Below are 13,327 nucleotides of genomic sequence, written 5' to 3' on the forward strand. Positions count from 1 at the left end.
GGGTCAGCGGGAAGCCTGTGGGTGGACGCATGCGGCAGACTCGGGTTTGATGTAGGCTGTCTCCCTCTCCTGCCATGGGGTTTGGGGCAAGTCACTTCCCCTCTCAAGGGACCTCAGCATCCTCCTCTATACAATTTGGAGACCAACTCCTCCCTCGATGGGTTGTTTGTAAAGTTAGGTAAGACAATGGATGGGAACACGGGCACTGCCCACTTTTTAGACACCTGGACTGTTAACCTGAAAATGACAACACCGTCCTGCTGTTCACATGCCGGGCTCACTTTGAAAAGTAGGTCAGGCTAGCCTGCCCTGACAGGTTCACATCCTGGGAAGCAAGTCCTTGTGCATAACTTATGGAGAGCCTTTGGAAACGACATCTAGGCATTGCCAACTTTTTGGAGGGCGACAGAAGAGATCAGTAATTGATGGGCTGTTTCATGTTGCCCAGTTGTCTTGTGGTTCAGTTACTGGGATGAGATTCTGCTGGCCCTTGTGTAGACGTGGCTTTGGGTTGTCGAGCTGTTTTCTGAGTTTACTTGCCCTGGACCTCTTCTCCCCAACCCACAGCAGCCCTTAGCACTGCTCACCAGAGACCCTCCAATGGGCAAGTCCACTCCCAGGTATTAAGTGGCGTGGGCACAGAGGGGCTTCTCAGTTCCATGTCTGGAGCCTCACAGGTCCCCAGGCTGGACTAGGCCTCAGGCACCTAGGGCAGATCCTCCCCATCACATGTGCATTTTGCCTGCATCCCTAGGGGTGCCCCCGCAAGGCAGCCCAAGCCACTGAGGGTCAGTGGCACAGCCTGTGAGATGCCCTTGTTCATCCACCTTTCCCTGTTCAGCTGGCTCTGCCTTTGGTGGCCTTGGGCCTCAGCCCATGGCAGCAATGCAGAAATTTCAGCCAGAGGCTGTGACTGGACCATGCCATCTCCTCCCCAAGATTTCTGTCCCCAGCACTTGCAACATCTTCTGATGGGATGCATTTGAGTTCCTTCCTCATCCTGGTCTTCCTTTTGGGGATATGTTCTACTTTGTCAACATCCTTCTTTTTAAAAATATGTGCACATATTTTAAAAATTAAAATATTTTATAGAAAAATTAGAAAATGGAGAAAAGAACAAAATGCCTGCTGTTTGCATTTTTGTACTTCCTTCCAGTTTCCCCCTCACATCTGTTATGGTGTGATCACATAGTACATACAATTTTGAACCATATTTGTTTTCTTACTTGTATAGCATAAACAGTTTCCATGTTGCAGTATGGTGTTTGCTTCACTTTGTTTTTAATTTTCAAAAATAATACAATGGGATGACTCAATATTATAAAACTTTCTATCCCAAGATATTCTATAAATTCAAGTCTAATCAAAATACTAATAGGATTTTTTATATTTGGCAGGCTGGCTCTAAAATTTATGTGAAAGAATAAATATATGAGGATCACCAAAACAGCTTTGAAAAGGAAGAGCAAAGAGGAGGAACTTATCTCACCAGACATAAAATATTATCTTAAAGCTTTAGTATTTTAAAACCCTGGGTATTGGCATGGGAGTAAACAAACAGATCAGTGGAACAGAACTGATAATCCAGAAAAGTATCCTCCATGCATATGTAGAAAAGCAGTAGATTAAAAGGTGGCACTTCAAACATAATGCACTTCTACAATATTCAAATGTTCCAGAATTAAATACCTGTCTCCTCCTCCTTTTTCCTCCCACCTTCAGAATCTCCAGTGTGGATAATTCCGTCATATGGACTTACACTAATTTACTTAACAAACAAATACCCTTCTATTGGACGATTAGGACTTGCCCATTTTTTAACACCATGCGGAGCACTGCCATGAGCATCTGTGTCCCTGAAGGTTTTTTCCCTTCTGTTTTCGGATTATTTCCTTAAGAAACTGTTCCAGGAGTGGGATTGCTGAGACAGAGGTAGGGCCATGCGAAGGCTCTTGGCAAGTATCCCTGAAACGCTTTCCCAAAGGGTTGGGCCTTTGGTCGCTTCATTCATTCCTCATTCATTGAGCTCCTACGCTGATGTTGGGACTGGGGACCCAGGCCAGGCACAGAACATATATAATTCAGTTGAAGGAGAGGCATGGAAACCATCTTCAAAACCAGGCAGTATGTCAGCGCTTGCAGCAGTGCACTGTGAGTCTAGAGGAAGGTTCTTCAGGGCCAGTGGCATTGAGACTGGATGCCTTCCTGAGATGGGCACAGGAGGCGGGCAGAGGTAGATCACAGAGGGCCTTCGGTGCCAGGCCAAGGAGTTAGGACTGTGCCCTGGGTCCACGGGGAGCCATGGGAGATGGATAAGTTGGAGCATGCTGACAGAGGCAGCCTGGAAGCAGCTCCCCCGGCTTCAGGTCCTCCATTCCCGTCTCTGCTGGGCTGCTGGCCCTGCCTAAACCTCTGAAACAAGACAGCCTCCTACATCCAGAGGCCAGCCCAGCCTCAGGCTCAACCCCTAAAAGCCCAAAAATGCACAAAAGCTCCATTCTGCCCTCTGTTGCCCTTGGGAACACGAACTTGTCTCAGGGTCATCAAGGGTGTGTTGAGCTGGATCTGTGCCGAATGGGGTGGGGGTATCTATGCAAGTTCATCACAGTAGTTCTTGTCTTGGCCCTGCTGCTGATTCCTGAAGTGACCCTGGGCAAGTCCCTGGCTTTCTCAGGCCTCAGTTCCCCCACCATAGAGTGGGGAGTTCAAATCAGCTGGTCTGAGAACTTTGTCAGCCTGGACTTAAGATGATGCCAATGGAACCCCAGGTCCATCAGCTCGAGCATCAGCTGTAATGGAGGAAGCACTGGCATAGGTCAAGCAGAAACCCCACCTGACTCGGATGGCTTTTCTGGGGCCCCTCTTCACTATTGCCTCCTTCCAGCTGTCTCTGTTCAAGCCTGAATGATCTTGTTCTGTCCGCGGAGGTGAGCACAGGCCACTTTCCCCTTAGTACCCAGCCCAAGGTCTGTCCCAGGTCCCTGATGTCCCCCAGGCAGCAGAGGCTTAGCGACAGGCCTCATTCATCTTCCCCACCACATCCAGAGACAAAGGGCCTAATGTGTGTGCAGATGGGCCTGCCCTCCATCATCCCTCACAACCAACGGCCGATAATGGGCCTCCAACGAGGCCCCTGTGGCCACCAGCTGACCAAAGTGTGGCTGGGCAATGATGCATGCAAATGCAGGGACTGGATGACAAAGCAAGCCTGTTGGGGGAGGGGATGCGGCGGGGAGGAGTGACCGTGGCCCCATGGTAAGTCCCATAGCTCATTTTGACACGGATACATTATGCCTCTCAAAGACCACTTGCTCCTGGACGGTGAGCTGCCAAATTAATTGACAAGGGGTCTGCGGAGGCAGCCACTGCAGAGCAGGAGCCCCATCCCCAGAGGCCTGGCCCAAGGAGCCATCGCTTTCTGTGAGGACAGAATTATCCCCTGCCAGGCCAGAGCTCAGTACCCTTCTGGGCTGACTAAGACCTTGGCCACCGCAGAGGGCCCACGTTTGTGTGACTAAGAAAACTGGATCTCAGGGAGAGCTGTGATGTGCTCCAAGCACACAGCAGGTGGGTGGCGGAGCTGAGGCCAGAACCCAGGTCTCCTGACGACCCTCCCAAAGCCTTCCCCTCACTCCTTGGACAAGTCCCAGAGGAGGCTGTGTAGGGTTCTGGTGCACAGTTGGGCTTCCCCATCCTCTGAAGGGCAGGGCCAGCATCACCCTCCCACAGAGCCAGCAAAGGGCCCGGACCTTCCCTAAAGTCCAGGGCCTGGCCTCCCTCCTTGGTGAAGCCCCTGAAGGCCAGGCCCTTCTTAAAAGCAGATACAGAGCAGATGGGGAGGATGGGAGATGGGATGGAGCGAGTGCCAGCAACCTTGAAGTCATAGCTGGCCCCTCACTGAAAGCCAAAGGACCTGCCCTAGAAGGACAGAGGTCTGCTGACGGAGTAGGCATCAGGGGCTCAGCTCACATCCCGCTCTGTGGCCGGCCCGCCGTAGGGTCTCGGTCAGTCCTGCCCTCTCTTTAGACCTCAGTTTGCCTTTCAGCAAAATGAAAGATTATAACAAAAACTAATGACTCAACCACTAATAGCTCCTATGTATGGAGCACTTTCTGGGAACCAAGCACTGTGCTAAGTGTCGCACAGTTATCTCATTAACTGAATCTTCATAACAACCCCAAGAAGTTCTCATCTCTTTTACAGATGAGAAAACTGAGACGTAAATAGCTGAAGGCACTTCTCTCAGTAGTGGCCAAGCCCAGGTTAGAACCCAGCCTGACACCAAAGTGCGTGTCATGACATCGGGCTGCCTGGGGGCACTCCTCTGGCTTAGGGACAGAGAGGGGCCAGGAAACAGGGAGGGATGGACTTCTAGAGGCCCAGCTCCAGCCAGCAGGGCAGGTCAGCGTGGGTTCCAGAGTGGGGAGGCCCTGGGCCCCGGAGAGAGGCACAGCGCAGAGGGGAACAGTGTGGCTTCGCCGTTCTGAGCTGCTCAGCCCACCTCCCAGCAGGACTTCCTGAAGCCCCTCCATTCCCCTGCTGAAACTCTGCCTCCAGCCCCCCTTTCCCACCGCAGGGATCCCTTACCCGTCCCCCTCCACAGGGTTCGCCACCCCCTGGTAGTCTCAGCCTCGTTGTCATGGAGACTTCAACAGCCCCAGGCCTGAGCCCTGCTCCCCACTCTACCTTTCTGGTTCCCTGTCCTGAGGCTAGGTCATGGAGCGAGGTCACCTCGTGGGGCAGAGCTCCTCCAGCACCCAGAAACCCCACTGGTCCATCACCTGAGCACGTCAATCCTATTACTGCCCTCCCTCCACCTTCCCCTCAGAGTGGCTTTGTCTCTCTTCACTCCTTGGCCTGCAGGAAAAGGCACAAAAAGAGCCCCTGAGGGGGCCTCAGAGAAGGATTCCTGCATGGGCTGAGCAGGGCATTGAATGACCAGCTGGATTTGGAGACTGGGAGAGAAGGAGCCAGTGAGCGAACAGAGAGGGGTCTGATTGTAAGGGGAGCCAGCACTGAGGCCAGAGAGGCAGGCCAAGGCCCAGACTGAGGGCCCCAAACGCGGTGGGTGGGGACTTCGCCTGGATCTTACAGGTCTGCACAGCAAAAGGCCCCAAGATCTGGGTGCCGACTTGGCTGGGGGGCCCGAGGAGACCCTGGTGTGGATTTGGTGATCTACGGGGGATGGAGGAGTGCCAGGCTTAGAGCCTGTCCTGGTTCTAATGTTCTTTCAGCCTTTTGCGGCGCTGCTGTCAGCAGCTCAGAAACGGGAGCAATTCCAAAGTGACTGGGGAGGAGGGGGCAGTACACACAGAGCAGGGAGAGCCTGGAGGCTACACTGTGATCCTGGGGTCTGCTCTGCCAGCCCTGCATTTGGCAGCTCGCTACTATGGCTTATACATCGCCCGGGACAGGAGGCTCACCCCTCCTAGGCAGTACCTGTCCTGCGGAAGGGTCGTGCTTGTGACAAAGGGCCTTCTGGCTGTGGGCCCAGACACGTCTTCGGGGCCCCACCTCGAGGTCAGAGCCCGCATTCACTCCTCTGACCAGCACTGCCCTGCAGAAGTCTGCAGAGGAAGCTCAGGCCCCCACCCCTCCCACCCCCACCCCGGGTCTCCGCAGGTCAAAGATGCTATTTTCTTTTAGCTATTCCAGGCAATACAGCCTCCTCACCCCACCTGAATACTGCCTCTCCCCTGGAGACCTCAGCTGGGCAGGACCTGCGCTCTCATGACTGAGGGCTCACAGCTGATATGTACTGGCTGGGGGCCTCTTTTACCTGAGCCCCTTCCCCAGCCTTGCTCTCCCTGATTCTGGAATTGAGGTCCATGGAGGACCTGGGTCAGTTCCTCTCCATCTAGGCCTTTGTTCAGAGAAGAACTCAGCTCTGCAGGCACAGGACACCCCCAGGAGCAACTACCCGCCCCCCCGCGCCAGTGTGATGGGTTTTGGTCGACACCCCCACCTGCCAGCACAGGCTCCTCGCTTACCTCCCCCGGCTACAGACCTTCTCCTAACACCCCCTCCCTGGGGCACAGCAAGCCTCCTCAGAGCTTCCCCCATTCCACAGGCCTTCTTCTTCTTCTTCTTTTCCAAAAAATATTTATTTTTATTTATTTGGTTGTGTCGGGTCTTAGTTGCGGCAGGCGGGCTCCTTAGTTGCGGCAGGCGGGCTCCTTAGTTGCGGCTTGCCAGCTCCTTAGTTGCAGCACGTGGGCTCCTTAGTTGCAGCATGCATGTAGGATCTAGTTCCCTGACCAGGGATCGAAACTGGGCCCCTGCATTGGGAGCGCAGAGTCTTATCCACTGCGCCACCAGGGAAGTCCCTCCACAGGCCTTCTTACCCCTCCAGAAAGCATCTCTGAATGCAGGGGAGTGAGAACTTCACACGGAGTTACTCCGCTTTATCAAAACAGTAGATTATTCTCAGCCATGGGCCCTTGGAAACTCAGCCTGGATTCCCCCCAACAGCAGAGCCTGAGGCAGACTCCCAACTGGGGAGCTGATTTAGGAATGTGATCCCTGGGAGCAGGAGGGAGAGACAGGTGAAATGGGGAAGAAGAAAAAGCCAAATCGAGGGTGCATTATTTTATTTTATTTTTTTAATAAATTTATTTATTTATTTATATTTATTTTTTGGCTGTGTTGGGTCTTCGTTTCTGTGCGAGGGCTTTCTCTAGCTGCGGCGAGCAGGGGCCACTCTTCATCGCGGTGCGCGGGCCTCTCACTGTCGCGGCCTCTCTTGTTGCGGAGCAAAGGCTCCAGACGCACAGGCTCAGTGGTTGTGGCTCACGGGCTTAGTCGCTCCGCGGCATGTGGGATCTTCCCAGACCAGGGCTCGAACCCGTGTCCCCCGCATTGGCAGGCAGACTCCCAACCACTGCACCACCAGGGAAGCCCGAGGGTGCATTATTGAGTTGGCCCCCAGTGCGGCTGGCGTTTGACCCCTGGGGCCAACATGTAACAGGTGTTTCAGAACTTTCCCTCAGGGGACAATGGGAGAACATTTACCCCTCAGCTTTCACCCCCCATTGGTCAGGGCTGCCCCAGCTACCATAATTCCCCCACCCTTCCTGGTGAATGTGGAGCAGATCCCCGGGCAGGAAGGTGGAGGTGGAGAGTCGGGGGGAGGGGAGGTACCATCAGCTTACACAGAGGCCGAGCTGGTTGAAACCTGGGGTTAATAGGACCTGGGGGGCTGTGCAGAAAGCAACCAGCACAGTAAAGAATACAGTTTAATTGTGTTCAACACAGGCAGCTTACAGCCAGCATGGCAAACCAATGGGCAGAACACCTCAATCAGGACAGCTGAGGTGGAACCAAACGTTAAGACTGGAAGGTGCCCCAGAACCGATGGTCTCCTTGGACAGACAGATGAGGAAACTGAGGCCTAGAGAGGGCTCTGGTAGAGGCCAGCCAGAAACTTTCCCTTCCAGACCCTCCAGTGGTTAAAGGAGACAATTTGGGTGAAATGCCAGCTTCATGCCTGTCACGCAGTAAGTGCTCAGAAATAGGAATTATAACAATAACAAGGGCAATAATAATAACAGCTCCTAATGTGAGGTTCCGTGTTCTGGCTGCCACGCCACACAGCCTCTTGGGGTACTTTTGACATAACCGCACAGCAAGTTCTCCACATGCTTTAAGACTTCTGCTCTTAATTTTAGTTCAGTGGCAGACAAGGAAAAATATTGGTGCTTTCAGCTGGAAACGCACCATCACAGGAATGCACTTGAAACTCCTCTCGGGTGTGCGGCTTGGATCTTAGCTCCCTCTCTGAGTTAGGGCTCTAGGAGGGAGGAGCTTTGTGGTGAGGCTGTTCTAAAGTTCCCTTTGTTTGTTGTTTTTCAGTTCTCTTTGTCCTTCAGAAGTGCATTCAATACAGGATACCTGGTGCTTTCCCAAGCTTTCCGGGTTAGTGCTAGCACCTGTCTGTCCTGGCAAGAGACTTTGGGCTTAAGCTGTGGAGGGGAAAGGATTCTCAAGTTCTACTGGCAGTGAGTTCTCTTCCCAGGGCTTGGTTTGCCCCCTTGGCTCCCAAGTCCAGGCCCCTCTGCTCAGCATTTCCTTGCAATCCTGCCTTTCCCACCCTGCTCTCAATCCTTATTCCCCCTAAATTTGCAAATAGAAGTCTCCATATTTTCAACTCTTTCACAGTCCCTTACTCCAACCCTGCTTTTCCCAGAGGATACTCCTTCCCAGCAGCCTCTGAAGTGGACACCGTAAGGTATTCACACCCCTTGCACACCCTGGGTCACGAATCGCTAGGGGTGTGCTGGAGCCACGCATAGCAGCTTACTGTAGCAGATTCTGTGCATTGGTCAGTGACATCAGGTCTGTAACTTGAAATCGTCCGCAGGAGCTATATTTACACCACAGCAATTGGCCTATGCTATGAACCAGGTTTAGATTCCTTCCCTGAAGACCCTGCAGTTACACGTTTACCAGCACACCGCTGGAGCCCCGGCTCCTCCTCCTCCTGCTCCTGTGAAGCTCTCATCATCCAGGTAGACCCCGCTCCACCTTCCTCCTCACCCTCGCCTACCAACCTGTCCCGTCTCATTCTCTGCAGGCTGTGGCTCACAGCTTCCCCACCCAATTCCCACCACCCTTTGGGGGCACGCAGCCTCCTCCTGGCAGGCCCACCACTCTGGCCTCCCTGGCTCACTTTCCAACACTCTCCATTCCTTCAGCAGCCTGTTTTTACAGCCTAACTTTGCTGCTTTCTATGTCAGTCGGTAAATGCCAACAATGCCCAGAAAGTGGTGTGGGCCCCAGCTGCGGCAGAATTCTGTGTCTTGCTGAGCTTGCCCAGCCCCTGCCCCTCCCCCAGCACAGCTGCACTCCCCGGGGTGTGTGACCCAGTCTCCCAGTCCAGGGTGAGTCCACTCCTGGCTTCTGCCGCTTCTTGAGGGGTGTGGGCACTGCAGGCGGTTAGAGGTGGGGCTCCAGCCCTCAAGGTCAGAGAGGCAGCCTGCAGAGGGCCTCAGGGAGCCTGGGTTCTAGTTCCCATTTTGCCACGGCTTTTCAGGTGCTCTGGATTAACCTTGTTCTCTGTGCCAACTTTTCTCTTCTATAAAATGGGGATATGTAATTCCTAGACATCTGGTGTAGGGAGAAGCCGACGGGCTACGGCTTTTCTGATTCGAAGGCTGATCCCTGTTGAGGATGGTTTAGAGGCCTGGCAAGAATCACTGGGAGCTCCTTGGCAGCAGGAGCTCCATCTGATGCCTTTGTATGTTCCCAACCTGACCCCATACAAGCCAAGATGGTGACACTGGTATAGAAGCCCTGGGCAAGAAATGAGAGTCAACCCCTGGCCAGCAGCTGGTGAATCAAATAGAACAGAACCACCCTGATTAGTGCTTGGGCACAAGGCCATTCAGTTCCCAGGCTGTGCCCGCAGGCTGCAGCCCTTAGGTCAGGTGTGTGTGGAGGGTGAGAGGGCCTCAGCTGCCTCTCCCCAGGCTCTCTCTCCCCTGCTTCTACCATCTGCTCTCACTCCCTTGGGGGATCTCCCTAGCCAGCACCTGCAGGGATTACCAAGGGGAATCCCACAGCTCGGTCTCCAGGCCCCCAAAGGATATGGTGTTTCCATCCTCCTCACCCCAGGTTTTGTGGGAACCACTGCACCATTCCAAGGAGCTTAACAATAATCCTTGGTACCCAGCTTCCTCTTGCATCTTCTCATTTGGTTGAGATCAGTGGTTCTCACATGTTAGCCTGCATCATAGTCACCTTGGAGGGCTTCTTTAAACAGATTGCGAGGCCCAGCTCCAGGTCTGGTCTGGAGCCTGAGAATTTTGCATTTTGAACAAGTTTCCAGGTGATGCTGATGCAAGTGGTCCGGGAACCACACTTTGAAAACCGCTAGCAGTTTAGGCCATGGTATTATGACTTCCATTATCTAGGTAAGGAATTTGAGGCCTAAGAGTCCCTTTGCTTGGGGTCCCATAGTGACCGAACAGTAGGCAGTTTCTGCCTCTGGGGTCTGGAGGAGCCCAAGAGAGCAGATATCAGCTGCTCCATCCCTGTCCGCAGAACCGGTCAAGTTACCATGGGCAGGCAGTGAGTGCCACCCTGTGGCCAACATCGGTAATGCCCCGAGCTGGGGGCCTGCAGCTTTGGACTGTGTTCAGCAGACTGGTTGGGGCCTACCCAGGGACCCTGGTTGCAGAGTAGGAAGCCAGTTCCAGGAGGTTCCCTGGCTCAGCCTCCCCAGACCACCTGGAGAGGGAGCAATGGGTTCCCTATGGGTTTTGATATGAACCGAGACTCCTGCCTCTGGCCAGATAAGAACTCTGTCCCCACCCTCTCAGCCACCCCTGTCCTTCTTGTGACCTCCTGTTCCCCACCTTTCCCTCTCCTAAAACTGTGGAATTGGGAATAAAAAAAGAAATAACCATCTCCCAATTCGACCTGGGTTTCAACCTTACTCTGCAATTTGCCGGCTGAGAGAGCCTGGAGAAGTCACTTTACCTTTCTTAGGGTCAGTTTCCTTCTCTGTATAATCCCTATGCAGCATGATCACAAGTATTCTGTGCAGTTGTGTTTCTCAGTGCGTGGCTCCATCCATACATTCACCAGTGCAGCTCTCCAAATGTTTGAAACCAAAACAAAAATTTGGAGATGTTAGGATCTCCAAAATGGGACTTGTGCACCCCAGATAGTGAGCAAGACCATCCACTGGGATATGGGAAGAAAATATTAGACCTTCTGACTATATTTTTTTTCACCTTTTAAAAATTCTATTTTTGTATTTGGTCTATAAGATATGCAAATGTATTAGCAGAGTAGTACCTACACATCATTTATAAATAATATACACATATGGGGGAGTGCATGGTAAAAATTTTTAAATGGTGGGTATGTGAGGACACTGCTTTCGAGGAGGAAAGGTTCCCATAGCTTTCTAGAAGTTTCCTTGTGAGGGAATGCACAGAGTAGATCATTTCTGGGTGATGTCTAGGGGTTGCCCTGGCTATTAGCTTCAGAGATGCAAATGCCCTTAGCTGTCCAGGAGGCCAGTGAAGGAAGGAGACCTTGGGACTTTCAGGGCCTTCCTAAAGGTGAACTGTGTGTTTATGGCTTTCCAGAAAATAATTGTAAGAGTAATAATAGCGGACATTTACTGAGTGTTTACTATGTGCCAGGCACTGTTCTAAGCACTTTACATATGTTAACTCTTTTAATCATCATATCAACCTAAAAGGAAGGTACCATGATTATCCCCAATTTAGAGATAAAGGAATGAAGCCCAGTGAGGTTACATAATTTACCCAGAGCTGCAGAGTGGAGCAGCCAAGATTGAACCCAGGCATTCTGACCCTAGAGCCCGAGTTGTTTAACCCCTATGTGCCCAACCTGAAAACAAGAAGGGCCTGGGAGACTGTTGGTGGGAGCAGGGAAGACAGAAGGAGGTGCAAGTTGATCCGAGAGTGGCAGAGTCTTTGGGGGTGGAGTGAGGGGAGCGGCCATAGAAGGAGAGGGCTGCAGCCTGCATGTGACGAGCTGCAGCCTGCAGAACGTGCGGGAGAAGGGAGAACAGCAAGGGGGAGAGTTGGGGTCAGCTGTGGGAGCCAGTGGGGAGCCTGGGATGAACAGCAGAAAGGTGGGGTGGGGTTCCTGACATCAGGCTTTGCCAGATGGGGTTCAGAGGAGGACCGCAGGGAGCCCATGTGGAGTTCCTTGAGAGCCCCACACAGGGCAGACACAGCCCGCAGACGCCTACCCCTCTGCCTGTGCTGAGCAGAAAGCAGGACCTACACCTGCGCCCCACTCCACACCCACTGACTCTGGTGTTTTCTAGGAAGTCAACAAAGGCTTCCTGGAACTGGAGCAGAAGTAGCCCTTCCTCTCAAGGAGGTGGTGAGCTCCCTGTCTTTGGAAGTGTGCAACCAGAGACCGGATGACTCCATGATGGGTTGTCTAGAGGAAGATAGGTGTGGGGTAGACCCTAAAGGCTCCTTCCCTTCTGAAATGCTCGGACCTGTGACTCTGAGTGAAGGGAAGAGGTCTAGAGTGGAGAGGAGAGGAGTCGAGGGTAAGTCCTCGGACACTGTGACCTTGTATCACTCTACTTATCTCAGCCTCTCTCTGGGTCTGACTGGCTGGAAAAACAGTGAGCCACTCTCTGGGAACAGCTCTATCCCTGCAGGGCTGCTGCCCTTCAGGGTGGGCCTCCTTGTGCTCTGCAGAGCTTTTCGGGGCAGGCTATACACCTGAGTTATTTCACAGTGAGCTTGGATTTTTCACTTGATTTTATTCTAAAATTCTTTCCATCCCTCCTGATCTGCAGGATCACAACTTACAGATATTTAAATGGCATGCAGTTGCATTGGCAATTCTCTCTAGATTTGCTTTGCAACAGGCCTTTGAGGGGTCTGTGATTTTTGGTAGAAAATAATTATATCTTTATTTTCTTTAACCTCTAACTAGAATTTAATATTTCCTTTAATAATGAATGTAGGCAATAAACCCTGAAAGTATTAGCAGTACCAGTGGCTTTGTCACCAAGACAAATCACAGATATTTTCTTATCACATTACAGCTGTTGCAGATCATTTGAAATACTGTTTATGCGTATTGCCACTTTGAAATTACAGAAGTTATTAGACCTGCTGCATTCATAAAGAAGCACATATACTACTATTTCACAAATATTTTGATAACTATTTTGATATAATTGGTTTCCTCTGTAATCCTATGTGTTTTGTTTTGACGCATTTAAAAACATTATGCTGAGACTTCATGAAATGCCAAAGATGTTCGTGGCACAAAAAAGGCCAGTTATCCTTGCTTCGCAGTCCTGATACTAAGGCCAATGACCTCATGTGCCTGGCGCTCTAGGGGTGCTCTAGAGGTGAAAGCAGGTGCACAATACATCCTTCTTGAATGAATGATTTGGAGTTCCTATCCCAATTATAGAACTATAGAGCTGGAAAGTCTTTAGAAAGCCTTTATTGCAATGATTTTCAAACTTCTTGGTCACAACCCACAGCAGGAAATACATTTTCCTTTGTGATCCATTACCTGCCTATGTGAAACAAGTTTTTTAATAAAATATGACGTATCTTTAAGTGCATGATACACTCTTAAAACTTCTATTTTTTTCTTAATCTATTATATTTCTTTTTTAAGAGATGATTAATTGAATTTTCATTCAGAACAACTATAATGGCTGACAAAAATTAAATTAATACCCAAAACAATTTGCTTCAATTGGAAATTAATAGTAGCAGATTTGGAAGCAAGCAAACAGAAGGCAGAAAGCCTTAGTATTCTGACAACAGATAAAAGGCATAAAAGTGATCAGTGTGCTCTTAGA

The sequence above is a fragment of the Balaenoptera borealis genome (assembly GCF_965194805.1).
Source record: "Balaenoptera borealis genome assembly, chromosome: 3".
Taxonomy (NCBI): Eukaryota; Metazoa; Chordata; class Mammalia; order Artiodactyla; family Balaenopteridae; genus Balaenoptera; species Balaenoptera borealis.